Below are 13391 nucleotides of genomic sequence, written 5' to 3'. Positions count from 1 at the left end.
CAGACCTTGGTGAGACTTCTACGTGAATAAAGATGTCAGAGATCATAAGGTTACCGATGATTTCATGGGAATGAGGGGTGAACCCAAGCAAGAAAACAATTGCTCAGCCAGTTTGAAGGGAGCCAGCAGTAGTTGCACTTCTGTTGAGTCAACACTCCTGAAGAAAACTTGGCTAAAAATAGTCAACACTCTGCTGGTTAATAGGGTGCTAGCTTTTAAAATGAAATGTCATCCTAATGCACATTGGAATCTTTTTTTGACACAATGTTACAGCCAGGCAGAACCAAAACTGGAGGTGAGTTTCTGTGAGGATGCCTACCTTCATTGTGTTTACACAAAGACTGCATTCCAAAGGAGAGGTTCATGAGGGGAGATGGGCGAGTGGTTCCACACAGTAAGCCTGCCAGTTTTTCTCTGCTCTTTGTGGTCAGAAATTTGTGCCTTTAACTTGCATAACAGAAGTTCAACACACAAACCAAACGAATACTGTAAACTCTGAAAATCCACTAGGAATTCCTGATGGTGCACTATCTGGCTCCACTGAAATAAATAAATGAGGCAAATCATTGCTTTTATAAACGAACCATTGGTTACCTGAATTGGAGGGCTTAAGGTATGGAGGAAGGCTGGAAGTTTATTCCTTGGAGTGCATGAGCTGAGGACTGAACATATATGACCTAGCAGTGGTTCTCAACCTTTTTCTTTCCAATCACACACCGCTTTAAGTAATCCCTATGCCATCGGTGCTCTGTGATTAGTAAAGGATTGCTTAGGGTGGTATGTGGGTAGAAAGAAAAAGTTTGAAAACCACTGTTTTAATCATACCTCATTGACTTGTTATGTGCATGGTTTCATAACTCCAAAGGAAATGGGCCAATAACAATTCTTCTCAAGCAAAATATTTCAGTAACAATTGGGTCTAGAGCAGTGGTTCTCAACCTTCCCTTCCCACTCACATACCACTTAAGCAATTTCTTACTCATCACAGACCACCGATGGCATAGGGATTACTTAAAGTGGTAGGTGATTGGAAAGAAAAAGGTTGAGAACCACTGGATTAGAGATTGGTAAATGCTGTATAAGTGAATTTTACGAATGCTTGGGATTGCATTAATTGGTGAACTAACAGGAAGGCATGACAATTTTAAACCTCCGTATTTTTTTACCTCTTTATTTGCCTGTTGCTTGAGGCTTCCACTTGAATTCCAGATAACAGGGGTTTTACAGTAAATAAGATCTGAGGATCTTGGATAAGGTGAATGCTAACTGTATTTTTGCAAGGGTAATGATACTAAAACTAGGGGGTACATGTTTGAGATGAGGGCGGAGAGATTTAAGAGAGAGAGGAGGGGCAAATTTTTCTCCCTGAGAATAGTCCATGTTTGGAAGAAGCTTCCACAGGAAGCCATAGAAGTAGGTATAATTATGGACTTTTAAAGACAATGAGACCGAGTTATGCATGGAAAGGATTGAGAAGGATATGGGCCCAAATGTTACCAAATTCAGGAAAGCAATCTCCCGGGAGAAGTGAAGATTCCGGATGAAAATGGAAACAATGAGGGACATCGTGTCTGCTGTGCCAGGGCTGAAATGCCATAACCTGTTACAAAATCAAATCCGGTACAGTAGTAGCTTCTCTTCCAAAGGAACTCAATGCCCAATTTGACGACTGTAACAGCAATCTGCACCCCCCTGTCCCCTGATGATCGCATCCTGTCCGTATCTGAGGATGACGTGCGGGCTGCCTTTAAGAGAGTGAATCTGAGGAAATCATCCAGCCCAGATGGAGTACCTGGCCAAGTATTAAAGATCTGTGCTGACCATCTTACCAAAGGTATTCACAGATATCTTCAATATCTCACTCCAGCAGGATGTGGAATCCACCTCTTTTAGACAGGCGTCAATCATACTGTAGAGTGTAGTAACCTGCCTTAATGTCTATCAACCAGTAGCACTTACATCAACAGTGACGAAGTGTTTTGAAAGGCTGGTGTTGAAGCACATTAACTCCTGTTTGAGCGATTACAAGGAAACATTCCAGTTTTCCTATCATAGCAACAGGTCTACGCTGGATGCCATCTCATGGGCTCTACACAAAGCCCTGAAACACCTGGACAGCAAAAATACATACATCAGGATGTTCTTTATCAACTACAATTTGGCATTTAACACCATTATCCCCTCAAAACTGATCAGCAAACTCCAAGTTCTGGGACTCAATTGGATCATGGATTTCCTCACCTCCAGTGAGGATTGGTAAGAACTTCTCCTGCATAATCTCCATCAGTACCAGAGCACCACAGGGCTGTGTTCTTTGCCCCCTATCCTACTCACTTTACATCTACGACTGTATGGCTCGTTACAATAAGAACACCATCCACCAATTTTCTGACAATACCATGGTAGTGGGTTGTGTAAAGGAAGGGGATGAGTCAGCATGGAGGATGGAGATGGAAAACTTGGCTGCATGGGGCACCAACAACAACCTCGTACTCAATGCCACCAAAACTAAGGAGCTGATTGTTGACTTCAGGAAAGGAAAGCCAGAGGTGTACAATCCAGTGATCATTGGGGGATCAGAGGTGGAGATGGTGAGCACATTTAAGTTCTTGGGAGTCACTCTCTCAGAAGATCTTTCCTGGACCCAACACTCTAATAGGATCATGAAGAAGGCACGACAGCACCTCTACTTCCTCAGGCGTTTGTGGAGGTTTGGTCTGACATCGGAAACACTGACAAATTTCTACAGAGGTATGGTGGAAAGTGTGGTGAGCAGATGAATCATGGTCTGGTATAGAAACACCAATACCCCTGAGTGTAAAGCCCTCTAAAAGATAGTGGACACAGCCCAGGACATCACAGGTAAAACTTTCCCCACCACCGAGAACATCTACAGGGAATGCTGGCGTCAGAGAGCAGCAGCAATCATCAAAGACCATTGCCACCCAGCACACACTCTGTTCTCATTGCTGCCATCAGGAAAGAGGTATAGGTGCCTCAAGACTTGCACCACCAGGTTCAGGAAAGCTGATACCCCTCCATCAACAGACTCCTCAATAACAAACTCAATCAGAGACTCATTTAAGGACTCTTACTTGTGCACTTTACTGATTTTCTTTTTGTTCTCTCTGTATTGCTCAGTTTGTTTTAGTTCTTTGTTCATGTGCAGTTTGTTGTACACTTCTGTAACAGATTTGTGCTAATATTAATCTTTAAAGTTAAAATCTTCAGTTATAAAATATATATTTCTTAATAAAGTTATCAAATTATATATGTATATATATATATATATATATATATATATATATATTTATATCTCTAGTGAAGGATTGTGGGCTGGATTCAGGGTCACAGAGACACACAGTTACATTCAGGAGAGAGTTGGTATGTTTGGAAAAACAGACATATAAAGCTGAAGTGGTTCCTTAATTGAAACTCAAGAACAATGTATGCTGGCTTAAAAGCATTTGTGTGCACACAGAGCATTCTGCTGGCAGTTGTTTAAACAAACGGGACTTTTAATTGAATGACCCAGACAGACTGGAGTTCGTGGGCTCATAATTCATACTTTTGAAGTGTCCCTAAGTGACTGGAGATTCTTTTAGCATATAGATTTGAATTAGCTTTGGGAGTACTTCAAAAAGCCATCTGGCATGATTCATGCTTTTGGTGAAATGAAACAGAAATGATGCCATGTGGTGAGAATTTTCAGATAAAGATATTACTGGAACCAGAGGCATTTTGGGCAGAAGGAAGTTGACCATCCTGTGGAAGACAGGATTGAAGATACAGTAACCAGAAAAGATGCTGTTACAGGTTATTCAAAGGAGAACACAGAATAGGAAGACCACTTCTGACTGTCTCTTCAAGATAAAAAGGGCAGTTCAACCATGTCCTTTTCCTTACGGGCACTTCATTTAATCCTTGTCTGGGTTTGTAAATTCATCGTAGAAGAAAATAGCCAAGCCACTTCGCTGTTTCTTTGGAAAGAGGGCAGTTTCTTCATGTGGAACACAGACTCCAAAATCTCCATGCAAGAGAGAGAAAATTGATTGTCTGAAGAAACATTGATCCGAAAACAACTCTACAAGAAACTTGTGAGTTTTAAAAATGGCTTGATGGGGCACTGGTGAGAACTCATTTGGAGTACTGTGTGCAATTTTGGGCCCCTAATCTTAGAAGGGATGTAATGATGTTAGAAAGAGTACCGAGAAGATTCACCAGGATGATTCCTGGAATGCAACGGCTAATATACGGGGAACATTTATCGGCTCTTGGATTGTATTTATTAGAGAATAGAAGATTGAGAGGGAATCTCATAGAAACATCTCAAATGCTGAAAGGAATGGACAGAGTAGATGTGAATAAGATGTTTCCCTTGGTGGGTGAATCCAGGACAAGAGGGCACAGTCTTAGAATTAGAAGGTAACCTTTTAAAACAGAGATGAGGGGAAATTTCTTTAGCCAGAGGGTCGTGGATTTGTGGAATTAATTGCCACATACAGCTGTGAAGGCCCGATAATTGGGGAAGTTTAAGGGGAGATTGATAGGTATCTAATTAGTCAGGGTATCAAAGGATGTGGGAGAAAAAGGCGTGAAATTGGAACTAGATGCTAGAACAGTTTGGCTCAGGGTGAGTTGCGGAGTAGACTCGATGGGCTGTATGGCCTACTTCTCTTCCTTTGTGATGTTTCAAAATACTTCATTATTGCTTTGAGCAACAATGTAAAGAAATATGATGCCTCATATATTAAATTAGGGTTAAGTAAGAAATGTTATTAATAAATAAAAAATTGTTTTGAATAAAACACTCTCTTGGTTATTGCCATTGCTCCTGATCTGGTATGTGACACTACCAATTAGTGGTAATTCTACTGCACCCACAGGAAAAAGGAATCACGGGGTTGTATGTGATGTCACGCATGTTCTCTGACAATAGATCTGAAATGCAGGCAAATGAGAGTAGTTCAAATTGTGCCTGTTTCATGCTTTGATCACAATTCAAATTACTGTTACGTGGCAGAATGGAATTGGATGACTGCAAAAAGAAAATCTACTTTCTGTGCACTTTATTAATCAATTAAAGCAATCAACAAACAGTGGGAAATTTGGATGCTATTTTAAAATTGCTGGCAAGAAATCCCAGGCTGGCTGATTTTGGCAGTCACAAAAGGATTTATTTTCAGAGCTCACATTATGCTTAAATAATGAACAAATTTTCTTTTAAAATTGTTTATCTCAATTGTGGTAAGACATTCAATTAAGACAAAATCATACTGTAGAGTTTGTATTCGAAAAAAGCAACTGGAATTATGAATACATTATCATAGAACTGCCAATAAATTTATGGTACAGTATTAAACAGAGATGTCAACATCATGTCTGCAGAAAATCAGAAAGGATAAAAAAAATCAGATTCCAAAATGGAAATTGAAACTGCAAATTTTGATTACTCAACTCCAGATAATAATATTGTGAAAACTAATCTAATTACAATATTTAAAGAAAATTATAAATAACAAATTAAGCCAATGTAATAAAATCTTTAACAAATCCTGATTAATGTCAATGCATTTTGCTTCAGACCTTTGTTTAAAAAGCCGATGGTCTGTGTTATGCCCAATCATGATCAGAAATTAGACCAAAGATTTTTTTTTTAAAAATCGGCATTAATTAATTTAACCTGCGACTCTGCAGCTTACTGAAGCACCCTTGTCAGCCTGATGTCACTTCAGGTACTGACATCATTCCATCTGCAACTCTCCTCTTGAACCATTGCAGGGGACTGTTTGCAAAGGTAAATAACTATTCCATCAGCCTTTTTGTTTGAAGGCATTGAACACCTAACTGCATGAAATAAAAACAGAAAACACTGGAAATACCAAGCAGTTAAGCCACAAGCATAGAGAGTGAACCAGAGTCAAGGTTTCAGGTTAATGGTCTTTCATCAGACATAGATTTATTGTCAGAGTGCATACATGGCATCACATACAACCCTGAGATTTTCCCTGCAGGCGAGGCAGAATTACCACTTATCGGTCGTGCAAAAAATCTGAACTCAATGTACACATGAAAACAAATAAAAAATGTAAATAAACTGACTGTGCAATAGAAAGAGAAAATAAATCAATAAAGTGCAAAGGTTAGGGTTCTTAAATGAGTCCCTGATTGAGTTTGTTGTTGAGGAGTCTAATGATGGAGGGGTAGCAGCTGATTCCTGCCACATGCTGTAGCATCTCTGTTATCCCCTCATTGAACTACTAGAAGAATCCGATTTGTGTCTGAAAGATCATTAACTTTGGGAGAAGCTGCTGTGCGTGCTTTCAACGATGTTGAAGACTGCGCTTACGAATGTCACGGTCCTTGTACATCAAAAGCCCAAAGCCTTGATCTCTCTTACCATAGATGCATCTGTCAGCATTGTGGGAGCAGTGTGAGAACGAGTCCGTGGGCATTTGGAACCACTGGCGTTTTTTTTCAGCCAAGCTGTCACCGGCTCAGGCAAACACTTGATTGCGAACTCTTGGCCCTCTATCTCACAGTGAAACATTTCTGCTTTTTATTGGCAGGCCGACCTTTTACCGTTTATACAGACCACCAGCCTCTCTTGCACATACTGCAAGTACTAGCACACATCTCTACTCACCCAGAGAGATTCGGCACTTCATCTTACAATTTTCATTGAACATATGGATCATCCGATGAAAAGTGAATGCCATAGCCAACACCCTGTCCAAGCACGACATTGACACCTTACATACAACTATAGCCATCGATTTCACCGCCCTGGCTCATGCATAGCACACCAATCCCAATCTCATCTAGTATCTCCGGATCAACTCTTGTCTCCAAGATTTGACCCTGGATGAATTGAGTGAAACGTTAGTGTGTGATTATTCCACAGGAAGACTGAGGACCTTTGTGCTGGCGACTATGAGGTGGGAGATTTTAAGAGTCTCTTCACTATCTATCACATCCTGGTAGAAGAGCATCGATCAAACTGATTACAGAATGTTTTACCTGGCCTCATGTTAAACGGGATATTGGATTACAGCAGTGGTTCTCAACCTTTTTCTTTCCACTCACATTCCACCTTAAGTAATCTCTGTGCCATAGGTGCTCTGTGATTAGTAAGGGATTGCTTAAGGTGGGATGTGTGTGGAAAGAAAACATTTGAAAAACACAGTTTTAATCATACCTAATTGACTCGTTATGTGCACAGTTTCCTAACTCCAAAGGAAATGGGCCAATTACAATTTTTCTCAAGCAAAATATTTCAGTAACAATTGAGTCTAGAGCAATGATTCTCAACCTTCCCTTCCCACTCATATCCCACCTTAAGCAATCACTTACTAATCACAGAGCACCGATGGCATAGGGATTACTTGAAGTGGGATGTGAGTGGAAAGAGAAAGGTTGAGAGGGATTACAGGCAAGGACCTGTTTGCCGTGTCAATGCTCTAAAGTCTCCAGACACACAAAATCCAAGCTGGGGGATTTTGCTGTCCATAATCCCATTCCCAACACGTGCACCTCGACTTGGTAGGTCCACTTCTGCCATCTCAAGGACATACTTACCTGCTCACATGTGAGGACTGGACTACCAGGTGGCAGGAGGCCATTCCTATCACTGACATCTCTGTGGAGACATTTGCTAGGGCTTTCGTGTATCATTGGATTCCATCTTTCAGTGTTCCAGTCACTATTACAATGGATCGAGGGTCTCGGTTCGAGTTAACGTTGTTCATAATTCTCACTGATCTTCCATATTTGCACTACTGCTTATCATCTGCAGGCCAATGGCCTCGTTGTGCATTTTCATCAACAGTCGAAGGCAGCATTAACAGCAGGTGGTGATGCGGCATCCACGTGGAGCGAACGTTTGCCCGGTTCACCTTGGAGTGCGTACTGCTGTTAAGGCAGATCTTGGATGCTCAGTGGGAGAGCTAATATATGGCCTGTTAACCTTGCCAGGTGAGTTTGTGAATCCAAGTCTCAGCACAACGCTCTACGGTCCTGCTAGTTATGTTGATTGACTTCAGGAAAACGTGAGATTACTCCAACCTACTCCTATGCGGCAGCCATCACCCGCAGTGTATGTGCCGAATAATTTACAACACTGCACTCGCACGTTCCTCCGGCACAATGCACTTCAGCCCATTTACGATGGTCCTTTTCAGGTCTTTCGATGCCACCTGAATACTTTTGCGATTGACAGGAATGTAAAAGCTGACACTGTTTCCATCAACAAGTTGAAGCCGGCGTATACCGATGGTCCAGAGTCAGAGGGCCAGTCCCACCCCTGCCAGTCAGACCATGCATTGCCTGCCTTGCACTATCGTACGAAGTCGGGCTGAATTGTTAGCCCTCTAGACCATTATGTAGTGGGACAGTTCCAATCTGTCGTCTCAGTGGCTGGGGGGTGGGGAGGGGGGGTGCTGTTGTGGTTGTGTACTTATCTTTGTCAGGAGGAGAATGAGAGTGTCAGGATCACCTGTGTGGCAGTGAGCCAATGAGAAGGTCAGAGGAGTTTAGCTGGGTGGTGTTTGGGGAATTGAAGAGTGGAATGTTGTGTCGAGTGAATAATAAAGTCGACTTCATGGTGTGCAGAAAGAAATGAGTGAGTGTATTATTTGTTTGTAAGCTGTGGTAAATCAGTGCTGTTGCAACCTTTATACATCAAACCTTTCACCTAATACAATTTACTTTGTGTTAATCTTTATCATTACTACAGTAGATAAACTTTTATCTTGTGTTTGGTACATTACTTGTTACAATGAAATATAAAGCACCACATTAGGGGCCTTGATGAACGTCACGAGGCCTGAATTGTTGGTCACGCATCTTTAACTTTGTTACATAAAGGACTCTATTTGATCTGCTGTGTTTCTCCAGCTTTGTGTTTTTACTTCAGTCATGGTGTCTGCAGACTTTCGTGTTTTACACTTGCTACAATGAATTCAGTTGCAACAATCTCTACTTTTCTTTTGTTTAAGGTTCACTATCTTTATGCCTCAGCTTTCCCATAATCTCCCGGTTTTCTTCTTTTTGTCCAAATGTACTGAAGTGGCAGAAGAGCCTTGTTTGACCTTGCCACCGCGGTCGAAGGCTTTCAACTCAGTCACATAGGTTTTCACCGTCTTGCAGGACCTTCACTACACTGTACTGTGCTGACATGGACAAGTCACTTTTAGAGGACTTCAAACACACATAGCACCCTTGGTCTAATCTGCTTTTATATTTTGTTTATATTTCACAGTTAAGTTTCCCGGTGTAATGTGGGCTCCACAGGAGTTTTCATGTTCCAATTTGTCTTTTGCTAAATGAGCAGAATGGATTTGCTGCTTCATATTGTGGTAGTTTTTCATTGGATGATAATTTTCTTCTTTCTTTGGCTTGGCTTCGCGGACGAAGATTTATGGAGGGGGTAAAAAGTCCACGTCAGCTGCAGGCTCGTTTGTGGCTGACAAGTCCGATGCGGGACAGGCAGACACGGTTGCAGCGGTTGCAGGGGAAAATTGGTTGGTTGGGGTTGGGTGTTGGGTTTTTCCTCCTTTGCCTTTTGTCAGTGAGGTGGGCTCTGCGGTCTTCTTCAAAGGAGGTTGCTGCCCGCCAAACTGTGAGGCGTCAAGATGCACGGTTTGAGGCGTTATCAGCCCACTGGCGGTGGTCAATGTGGCAGGCACCAAGAGATTTCTTTAGGCAGTCCTTGTACCTTTTCTTTGGTGCACCTCTGTCACGGTGGCCAGTGGAGAGCTCGCCATATAACACGATCTTGGGAAGGCGATGGTCCTCCATTCTGGAGACGTGACCCATCCAGCGCAGCTGGATCTTCAGCAGCGTGGACTCACCTGCCCGGTAATTACATTTTTATTTTTTGCTTCAAAATTCAAGGATAATACATACATCGGGACAGCTTCACCTAATGTACACAATGTGTTCAGGAGGAAAGGTAATCTTTCTATGTAAACTATAAACAAGTTCTGCTCACATTATAAGTTCTTTGTTCAAAACTTTCTGAAGTTTAACATTGGGATTTGGAGTCAGTCGAGTTGCTTGCACATGACTGACAATAAGAATGGCTTCAATTAAAATTCACTGTTCACAAGATGAGAACAGATTTTTTAAAGGACAGACCCTGACAATTGACAACCAAAAGATATCATGTCGGTAGTAAAATGTCCATCAAATCAGATGAAATAGGTCATTGGCCTGAACCATTAACTCCATTCTCTTTCAACAGATGATGACTGGCCTGCTGAGTGTTTCCATTATTTTCTGTCTATTTTCAAATGTACCTAGTTTTGTCAAGAGTTTGAATACATGAAAATATTTTAACATTGTGACAACAATATAAAAGGGGCTAACACAACTTATATTTACCATTCAGTGATTTAAAATCTGGAAATATTAGCCACCTTTGCTTTTGATATAATCTGAATACATCTTTGGATAAAATAATGTTACTGTTATCTTTCTTAAGCATAACTAAAGTGAAACAAGAAAACTGAAATTGGAGGTAGGTTCTTTTAGAAATTTCTCAATGATTATTTAAAAAAATTTATTTAGGCATACAGCACGGTAACATGGGGAGAACACACAAACTCCTTACAGACAGTGCGGGATTTGAACCCCGGTCTGGTCCCGATTGCTGGCGCTGTAAACGTGTTGCGCTAACCGCTACTTCGTGCCCCAAAAGTTGAATTTTTATACCTTTAAAATATTTTTGTATTCAGCTTAAGTTAACAATCATCGGGGATCAGGTACAAGTGGGATATGTGGAGAGGGAAGGATGATCTGTCCGTTGGTCTGTACTCCCCCCCTTGCCCTTACTTTCCTTCTCCTCAGTCTTTTCTTTATAAAATATTTTTATTGACTTAGTAGAGAGAAATATTACTGTCTACAAATTAATTAGACAACTTTTATATTAGAATATGAATCATAAAATATACATGGTCTTGCACACAATGCTGCAATAAAGTAGAAATTCCCTTTTAAAACCTTTACCTCATAATCTAATATTATATCATATTCATTGTGGTTATCTAATTGAACTAATCTCTTATATTGAAAAATTAAAGAAAAAAGAGAAAAATCACCCATTCTATCCCACTAAGCACAGTCACCAACAAATAATATGTAAAGAATCAAGTCTTGGCTCCTGGACATCGGACAGGAAACCCCCAGAGCATCCCCGCCTATGTATTCAAATTATGATAATAACCCATGAATGGGCCCCATATCCTGTCAAGATCAACCTTTAATGTTATATCTAATTTTCTCCAAACTCAAGCAAGACCCCCATTTGAATGAGTTGGTGCTGAGCTGCCTTTCCATTTCATCCAAATTGCTCATTTGGCCATCAATTAAGTAAAAGGTACTATTCTTTTTGAATTAAGTTCAAGGAAATATTTTCCTCTAAAGAATTGCCAAAGCAATAAAAGGGCATGGTTCCAATGTATTCCCACCCTTTTAACTGAGGTGCCTGCTGCTTTTTACCCATACCTTGAAGAAGGGCTCAGGCCCAAAATGCCGGTTAAATATCTTTACATCTTATGGTGAGTTCCTCCAGCATTTCTGTGTTTTTACTAAGGATAATCTGCCTCCTCATCTGAAGATTGACCATAGCCCACTAGAGCACCTTTGGCTATCAATGTTGTGCTAACCTATATATTCCAACAAAAAAAACCCAAATCCCCACTCTTGAACTTAATCTCCCAACTAATGAAGCCCAGCATCCCATATGCTTTCTTAACTATCCTATCAACCTGCATGACAACCTTGAGAGATGTATGGATTTGGACCCCAAGATCCTACTGTTCTTCCACACTGTTAAGTATCCAATCATTAACTTTGTAAGCCCCTTCAGGTTTGACCTTCTAAAATGTATCACCTCACATTTATCCAGATTGAACTCCACCTGCCACTTTCTGCCTAACTCTGCATCCCGTCTATATCCTTTTGTAACTTACGACAAACTTCAACTATCCACAACTCTTTAAACCTTCGTATCATCCGCAAACTTACTGACTCATCCTTCTGCATCTAGGTTATTCATTAACAAAAATCACAGAGCAGGGGTCCTAGAACAGATTCCTGTGGAACTCCACTCATCACTGACCTCCAGGCAGAATACATTCCATCCTCTACTACTCTCTGCTTTCTACAGGCAAGTCCATTCTGAATCCACCCAGCTAAGGTTCTATGGATCCCATGAATTTCTGAACACGCCTCTCACGGGAGGCTTTGTCAAATGCCTCACTAAGACAAATATACTCCACATCTAACAGCCTACCTTCATCAATTTCTTTTGATACCTCCTCATGAGACACAACCTTCCCTCACAAAGCCATGCTAACTATCCCTGAGAAGACTGTAATTCTCTAAATGCTTGTAAATCCTGTCCTCAAGAAACCCCTCCAATAGTTTGCCCACCACTGACACAAAACTCACTGACTTAAAATTCCCAGAATTTTCCATATTACATTTTTTAAACAAGGGGAGCACATTTGCCATTCTCCAATCTTCTGGCACTTCCCCTCTTTCTCCAAGAAGGATGCAAAGATCATCACAAACGCCCAAGCTATCTCTTCCCTCCCTTCCCACAGCAACCTGGGGTACATCTCATCTAGCCTCAGGGACTTATCAATCTTAAGGGTTTTTAAGAAGATCCATCAATTCCTCTTTCCTCACCTCAACATGGTCCAGCATGCAAGGTTGTTCTATTCTGACCTCACCTTGACCAAAGTCCTTTTTTCCAGTGAATACTGAACCAAATTATTCATTTAGGACCTTCCCCGCCACCAGGTAAACATTGCCTCCTTTATCCTTTAGAGGCCCCACCTTCACTCTCACCATCCTTCTGTTCTTCATGAAGGCATAGAACACCTTGGGTATCTCCTTAAACCCACTTGCCAAGGCTTTCTCATGCTCCCTTTCTTATGTTCCTTCCTTTTTTTTGAATATTTTATTTATATTTTCACACAAGCTTGTACAGTCATATACAGTGTCCTGCAAACAATGGCAGTTCACAATCACATATACATATGTTCCTTTTCGTTATGACTATATAGACAAGCCTGCCTATCCCCCTACATGTAGAACAAAACGATTCACTCATACTACAATAACAATAACAAACATTAGCATTAAGAGAATTTAAAAAATAATTTAAAAATGGACAGGGACTGTCACAGCTCAATGGGCGGCTTCCAGGTCAGTGCTCATTCTTGACTCTCCTTGATCAGGACCAGTGTGGGGGAGAGAAAGCGGCTGCAGGGAACAGGGAAAGCAATCACCACCATGCACCTATGTAGTGCAATGTATGGCTGCCATATCTTACAAAAGGTACTGTATTTGTTACTAAGGCTGTAAGTTATTTTCTCCAGGGG

General features: G+C 41.1%; 1 protein-coding gene across 10 annotated transcripts in view; it reads right to left on the bottom strand.

The window, feature by feature from the left end:
* LOC138764132 (protein FAM107B-like) overlaps positions 1–13391 on the bottom strand; it is a 196789-nt gene that overhangs the window by 112584 nt on the left and 70814 nt on the right. For 4 of the 10 annotated variants that reach the window (XM_069939567.1, XM_069939570.1, XM_069939569.1 and 1 more), the window contains exon 3: positions 3096–3183. The exons of the other annotated variants lie outside the window; for them this stretch is intronic. The gene's annotated coding sequence lies outside the window, so the exon portion shown is untranslated. The remainder of the gene's footprint in view (positions 1–3095; positions 3184–13391) is intronic. 10 annotated transcript variants of the gene reach the window in all.

The sequence above is a fragment of the Narcine bancroftii genome, chromosome 5, assembly GCF_036971445.1.
Source record: "Narcine bancroftii isolate sNarBan1 chromosome 5, sNarBan1.hap1, whole genome shotgun sequence".
NCBI classification, from domain to species: Eukaryota; Metazoa; Chordata; class Chondrichthyes; order Torpediniformes; family Narcinidae; genus Narcine; species Narcine bancroftii.
The sequence above is the reverse complement of the archived record's forward strand: the minus strand, read 5'-3'. Positions and strand labels throughout refer to the sequence as shown.